Here is an 8,091-nt window from a genome sequence, read left to right as displayed (position 1 = left end):
TTTTAAATGAATGGATTAAATTGTTTGGTTATTTGAATAAACATTGAAACAAATGATTAAATGAATTACTTGGGCTGTTGATTACAACTTATGCATCAAAAATGCACTTAATTTTCATTAAGAGGTATAAAATGAGATGATTATTATATTAATTAGACTGATTACTAACAATTATTCCACTCAGGCAATTGCACTCCTGGGTCAATCTGACGCGTTATTTCAATACAGTACTGAATTTCAATACAAGAATCTATACTGAAAGTTAGAATAGGTCTTACAAAATTGCTTTCCTGCAAAAAGAATACTAACAAAGGACAAACACTTTTTTCTCTTTAGGTAGCACTCTTTCTGAGGTATGGAGGCTAGTGACGCAGGTTCATGTTTCCAAACATGCGGACAGGAGCCATTATGTCGCGAGGCCTAGACACGTGGCTGATGTCCAGGTAGTTCGCTGTTCGTAATACACCGGCTGGAATGTGCTGAGAATTCGGGGAAACGGTGGAATTGAGGAGTCACAAATAATAACCGTCACCGGGACAGTGACCGGAGAGAATGGCCTCACGCTCTGTGCAGGAGACATTAATCCGGTTGGGGAGAAAAGGCTGCGTGTGCTGTTCAGACAAGAGAAACAGTAACACACACACACACACACACACACACACACATACGCGCACACACACACACACACACGCACGCGCGCGCACACACACACACACACACACACACACACATACAGGCGCGCACATACACATACGCGCACACACACACACACACGCACGCGCGCGCACACACACACACACACACACACACACATACAGGCGCGCACATACACACACGCGCGCACACACACACACACACACACACACACACACACACACACACACACACACACACAGGACGGAAATAAGGGGAAACAATGGAAAGTGGTACAAAAGATTGCAATGTGTACAAAATGTAATTTATCACTGGTAATTTATTAATGCTATTACCAGAGGTTTATGGACTATTGCTCACTGCTGTTAAAGCACATTTTCTGTTTTAAATCTCGGAGACGAACACTTGAAATTACTTAGAAATTCATGAGAGAAAATGAAGTAGAATGAGAACCATGATTAATTAGTTTTAAAGTAGGCTGTGTGAAAACAAACGCTGTAAGCGGCACGTGTGTGTAACGCAGGCTCTGTAGACCTTTACGTCGATATTTTGTTATTTATCGTTAAAATCTAATAGAGTATACATAAGAAATGTTAGAATAAGTCTCACAGTGGTCTTATTTATTCGTGCACGTGCAGGAGTGTGTAACCTGCATTCCGGCGCCTTTGGCGCCTTTCTGGCGCTCGCGCTGCTTCACGCTCGGTGCGCGCTGATGTATATTTCATTGTCCATGGCTTAATTTTGATTTATCGTCCGTCCATAAATTAGAAAAATATGTTTTAGAATTCCATCTCGTGGAAAAGCTGCGCGTGATGCCGGGGGATTGGGCGATATTTAAGATGTCAGAGATACATATTGGATTAGCGCGCTTTGTTCCCGCGCCATAGCAGGTGTTTAATCACGGCTGATGCACGCGCTGAAATGCGTTAGGACAGGCTCGGCCCAGGACGGGAGCAGTGTGCTCAGACCCGCGATAAATCATATGGCAGAAAGCTGCTAGCCCCCACCCCTCCACCCCCACCCTCCACCATCTCTCAACACACACACATAAACATCACAATCACCACCAACAACAACAAACACACACAACCCCCAAACACCTTGCTTACTACAGCTATTATTCTCAGGCGCCAAGCATAAAGAAGCAACACACACAGGTCATGTGAATGATTTCTTATAGCTCCGGACAAACACCTGGATCAGCGGTTCAGGGAAGAGGGGAGTCGCAGACAGCAGACAGGACAAGACTCAGAGAGCGAGCCATACATGGCACGAGCAGGTGCGCGTGTGTGTGCGCGTGTACGCGTGCAGGAGGGGTGTTTGTAACGGATTCAGTAATAAAGGTGGTAACTAAACCGTTACTACCGCCACCACAATCACGCCACGTCATCTTCTTCATCACTATCACCTTCACCATCATCATAATCATCATCATCATTATCAGTTTTTCAGTAATAGTAACTATTTTCCTTCACAAGATCAGTTTTACTGCATTTATTTCACAAAAGAACAAAATGAGAATCGCTACACAGAGAGAGAGAGAGAGAGAGAGAGAGAGAGAGAGAGAGAGAGAGAGAGAGAGAGAGAGAGAGATGACGTTTAGGAGAGCAAACATTTTCAAGGTCACCCGGTGAACTGGAACCAGGCGGTGGAGATGCATGGCTAAAATGGCACGTTTTGACACGAGCTGGAGGTTTGATTAAAAGGTAAAGTAATGGGTTTAAACACACGCCACGCGCATGCCGCTAGACTCTGTTGGCTTTTCTCAAATTACTTAACAGCGTGGTGATGGGAGAGGCAGCGTAATGTTTGGTAATGGAAAAGAAAGCCCATATTCTTTTCTGGCCTTCTTGTTTTCTGACATACACAAAATAAATTACCCAGGCTAATAAGCATGGCGCGTGGGGGTTTTTTCCTGCACCTTCTGAGGGAATTCAAAACGTGTTCCTCGCAGTTTCATTTTACATTCGTTATTTCGCGCAATATTGGTTGAAATGATGAAACATCAAACACCTAATGTAACATTAACAGTCCTGACTGGTGAGACAAATAGCTTGTGCGGCTGTGCAAAGAAAGAAAAAAAAAGACCCAAAGCAACTCCACCTTGAACAAGGCGCCGGCGTCTGAAGGCGCCCTGCCTTAAATACGCCTAATAGCGAAAACCAGGGAGCGAAAACAGCTGCCCGGGAGCAGAGCAAATAGGGACTGCAAAACACAACAAAGATGATTTAAAGATGCCCGTTGCGGGGCAAACAACCGTGGTCACATTAGCTAACACAAACTGCTCTTAATCATGCATCTCTAAGCGTGGGACGGGCGCCAAAGCGGCCCTGCAAACATCCCAGCAGCCGCCCAGCGAACCGCATTATTAACTGGGTTTTTACTGGTGGATACGCAGAAGGGGATTCAGCCCGAGGCGCAGATCACTAGAAATCCAGATTGCTCAGTGCTCAGACCTAGTCTACAGGTCGGCTTCATGTTACACACTCGTCAGCTGTAGTTCACAAAATCTAATTCAGGTTATTCATGGGTTTATATATATAAACCCATATATATGGGGAAATTCAGTCATAGGTCATGTCATATATATATATATATCATGGACGTAGTTTTGATTTCATAAGTGGGGGGGACACAACCTGGGGTGGCGAACTGTTGAGCGGGGGGGGGGGGGGGGGGTTGAATGAAAATTGTTGAGCGCTGTGAACAAAAATTGTTGAGCGGGGGGGGGGGGGGGGGGGGGGAGCTCGGAGCTGCATGATCCTAGTGCTAGATTTGTCGCTATTTGGATATTGTTTTTTTAACCGTTAAAAAGTGGGGGGGACATGACTTCGTCGCTACTTAAATATTTGGTTTTAACTGTAAAAACTGGGGGGGACCAAAACCGGCTTTTGAAAAAGTGGGGGGGACATGTCCCCCCCGTCCCCCCCCAAAACTACGTCCGTGATATATATATATATAACTAACAAATCTATTTTCAATGTAGATTTAAATTGAATGAATGTGGCAAATATTAGCTAATGTGAAATAACAATCATTTTAATTGTCGAGATGTAAAAATGCTAAAAACTAACTTAATAAATAAATAATTTAAGGGTTAACTACTCTTTCACCTGATTATGACAACTGTTCCATATTTTATATAGGTATAAATTCATTGTAGTTATCTAGAGTTACAGTGCTAGAGTATCCTGAGGCGGGATCTAGAATTTCAGAGAGAGAGAAAGAGAGAGAGGAAGAGAGAGAGAGAGCGAGAGAGAGAGAGAGAGAGAGAGAGAGAGAGAGAGAGAGTGTGTGTGTGAGAGAGTGTGTGTGTGAAAGAGAGAGAGAGAGAGAGAGAGTGAGAGTGTGTGTGTGTGTGTGTGTGTGTGTGTGTGTGTGTGTGTGTGTGTGTGTGTGTGGGTGATAGCGCTATTAAAGACCGATCAGATTATAGCAATTAAGTTGACATCACACTCCCGAGCGCTGTCCGCAAGTGCCCACCGTTTGTCTGGGAACCACCTCCTCTTAATTGCTTCCTAATTCCGCGTGTCAGCCCCGTGTTTCCCCCTTATCCCGCCCAGTGGCCGCATGTCTTACTGTTCTGAACACCTCGACATTACTCAGCGCAATGACACAAGGCAAATTGCGCTTAATAAATTAGCCTAATGGATCCAGCGATTGGATTGTGAGCGCAATGCTTCCTCTGGTTAGGCAAAACATTTATATCCCGCACTAAGAGTTTTCATGCGTCTCTTTGAATGCACGAGAGTAAGCGTTTGAATATAAGCAGTGTATTCAGAAACTATAGGACAATTCATACAAAATATACATTTTAGATGGTTTTCTGAGATTACTATTAGTCTTGGGTGGCAACAATAATGCCCACGGGAAAGGTTAACGTGTGTAGTGTCGCTTTCTTCCACCAGGAACATATTTATATTATCAGCTCGAGGAGAAAGTCACCGTCAAACGCCCTGACATGACCAAGTGGATCATTTCTAATCGGCGCTCGGCCACCTAATGGGAAATTCAGGTGAAAATGTCAAACAGCCGGAGCCCTAAACCGATGACACCCCACCTTTCCCTTTAACGGCCTACGGTATGTTTGCTTGCGCAAAACAATCTCATCGGACATTATTGATGTTACAGATGTTGTAGTAATCAAATTATCGGTCTGTGAAGGGCCCCCCTCAGTCACCGACTCGCGGTGATGAATTACGGTAAAGGTCATCACGTGGTTCCTTTTTATTGGAAGTTTATATTGTAACGCCCGGGTGAGCGCCGGTGGAGATTCAGCAGACACGTGCTCTACGGGAGCATGAAGGGCGTGAACATACTGCGACTCACTTTCGGAAAGAGGGAAATTCAGTCATAGTTCTACTTCGTATTTGCAGTAGGCCTATAATGGCTTATCGTATGTAGCAATGGAACATGTAACATGTTTAAGTAGCTGTACCAAAAAATGGGCAAAGTATAAAAAGTAGAGACTATTATTGCAATCATACTACAATAACAGTCATATACTAATGTTATGTATGTAATAATAGCCTATAATACAAGCTATAACGAGACAATCGTTAACAATAGCCCTTTCATTAGTCTACTTATAGTATATTCTTCATCTTATAAACACTAAAATCACTGTATAAAGACAAGCGGTCAGTGACAGGAGTTAACACAGAGGGTTAGGCACGAGCATCAATGTTTAATGCATTAATAACAGTCTTCGGACCTCTCATTACAGATTAAATTAAACCACCATAATTCTAAAATATCATCAGGCAGTCTTAAAAGGCCATAAGCAGTTATAGCTCACAGCTTTTAGGCAAAAATGTCCTGGGTGAATACATTACACGCCATTTGAATCCATTCAAAATCCATTATGATTACGAGCCACCGAAAACACTGGCCTAATTTTTCGAAATGAACGCAGTAAAGATGACTTGATTCCACTTTCCTCGGGGAATATATAACATGCTACCAACAACCAATAAGCCTATAAGATCATAAAACCGTTATCTCCTGTAGAGAGTGAGTGAGTGAGAGAGAGAGAGAGAGAGAGAGAGGGAGAGAGAGAGAGAGAGAGAGAGAGAGAGAGAGAGAGAGAGAGAGAGAGAAACTTAGCTGAGACTTCTTGCTTCATCGCATGACGGATGTGTGATGCTGACAAGCTCATTACGGGGCTTTTAGTGATCTAGTCAAAGGATTTGACATGATCAAGAACGCTGTCATAACAATAAGGAGGTCGTGTTGTTTGCGGAGACGCGCTTTTCCCGCTGCGTTAAGTAGATCTATTTTTTGAACATACTTTGGACACGCAATTTGGACAGACACGTTAGGTCATAACGTCTGCTCATTTTCAAGTCACGTCGCCTGCGTAAATGTGGTTTTCGTGACCTAATCGGATTAGAATTTCCCCACTACATTAACCTATTCATAACGTGCTCAGAACACAAACTATCTCACATAATTCCGTTATTGGAGGTGAGATTAACGGACACTGGTGTTATCACAATTGAATAACTTTTTTTTATAATTTCCCCTTGGGGTACACTTGAAGTAGAACCCCCGCCGTCACCCACAGCCATGCGCCATAAGATTAACACTTATAACACTTATTGCACCGTATTGGAGCCCGTGTGACCGGGCATCAAACGTCCCGCACCATCATATCCCCCATTTTGGTCTCAGCCAGCGCCCGCAGGCGGCCTCCGGGCCACCAGGCTGTGGCGCTGACACCCGGGGTTATTTGCTGTCACTTCGCACACATTAATCCCGCCACAATTAGGTGTCAGATCGCGGTGTTCTCTGTTTGATGATAGCCTTGGGCGCCGCGGCTCTCCAGCCCTAATCAGGAGAGTAAACTCGTGCTATATTTCAATTTGGAGAGGCGCTCTTCCGCACAGAGAGCCCCGGCAAGGCGATAAATAAAGCGCCTATTTACTCCACCGTCACACAGAGACACCCAAATGCACTTACCACCGGCCCTTCTAATCATAGCCCGCATTCACCACCCGCCATAAATCAGCGCTTTTCAAACACGGAGATTAGTGAAGCTATTTACACACACACACACACACACACACACACACTCACACACACACACACACACACACACACACACATCACTCCAAATACCCAACATAGAGAAACATCAACATTGTGTGAAGAGCAGGCCTCTAGACCAGTAGGCTATTCAAAAAGAGATCGGACATAATCTATATTTTATCACGGTATCCGCCTACATTGTCCCTCCTCCAAAAAGTTACACTTTTCTCCAATACCACCGTTATTGTTAAAACATTGACTTCCAAATCTTTATTACTTAAAAAAAAATTGCCTTGAGTACACAGTGTTGTTACTCGGCCCTGGGGGGACTTTCTACTCTTAACGCGGATTATGGATATCTATTATTCACTAATCTGGCATTAGACATGCGACATGAGACTATCCAAATAGCCCCAAACAGCGCCATTGAGATGCTAAGCAGCGTCGTGTGAGTGTTAATGGGGTAAATGTAGTCCATTTGTGTAATCCCCGACTTTCCCCACAGATCCTACGTCAGTCTAACGCTCTAAACGGAGTGGATTTGCGTGAAGTGCCGCCCATAATCTCTATTCAAATAGTTCCATATGACAAACCGCTCACGAGCCGGCGCAATTAGAGCGCAGTCACTCTCTATTTGAGTCCTTCAGTCGGGATCCGCCGGGGAGCGCGAGCCGAACAAAGGAACGCTTTAAATCGTTTTATTTCAGACGGCATCAATCGGCCCACGAGCTGCCTCTCACTCTATTAAATCTCACGCGGGATCTATAGGGATTACATGTTGGAGGAGGGAGGGAGGAAGGCGGGCGGGCGGGTTGAAAAATGTCCCCTTTCTTAACAAAAGTGGCCCGATCAGACGCGCGATAAATTAGATGCGCATTTAAATTTGAGCTGCGTCCGCCGCCTGCGGCAGCGCGAGAGTACCTGCCCGCTTAGCGCGAGGGTTAATTAATTGGGGTTGAATGAGCGGCGGGGAGGTGCCGCGCGCCTGATACGCGGCATCTGTGGAGTTGATTTTTTTTTTATTTTTCTAGAGAAAGTCCATTCACTGGGGCGCGCGCGGGGGAGGATTCTAAATGGGGAATTAGCATTCTGATGAGAGCGCGCGGGGGCCTCTCGTGCCCCCGAGAGTGAAAGGAAAAGGGAGGGCGGCATTAATGACACTGCGCGCATTCCCGTGACATAATTTTAACCGGCCCTCCTCCCGTCCTATGCCCAAACTGTGCTAAAAAGACCCCGCTATAGAGCAGCAGTCCCCGGGGACAGTATGCCCTCGCTCCCTCTGCCCTAAAGAGCCTCCATACAAATAGCCAATTTGTAATACATATTGCTAGGAAGAGGCCGGTCTGGCGCGGTGCTCAGTTTTTAAACTGGTCCGGCAGTGGGATCTCATCACGAGCGCTCCTCATG

The sequence above is a fragment of the Brachyhypopomus gauderio genome, chromosome 18, assembly GCF_052324685.1.
Source record: "Brachyhypopomus gauderio isolate BG-103 chromosome 18, BGAUD_0.2, whole genome shotgun sequence".
Lineage (NCBI taxonomy): Eukaryota > Metazoa > Chordata > Actinopteri > Gymnotiformes > Hypopomidae > Brachyhypopomus > Brachyhypopomus gauderio.
The sequence above is the reverse complement of the archived record's forward strand: the minus strand, read 5'-3'. Positions refer to the sequence as shown.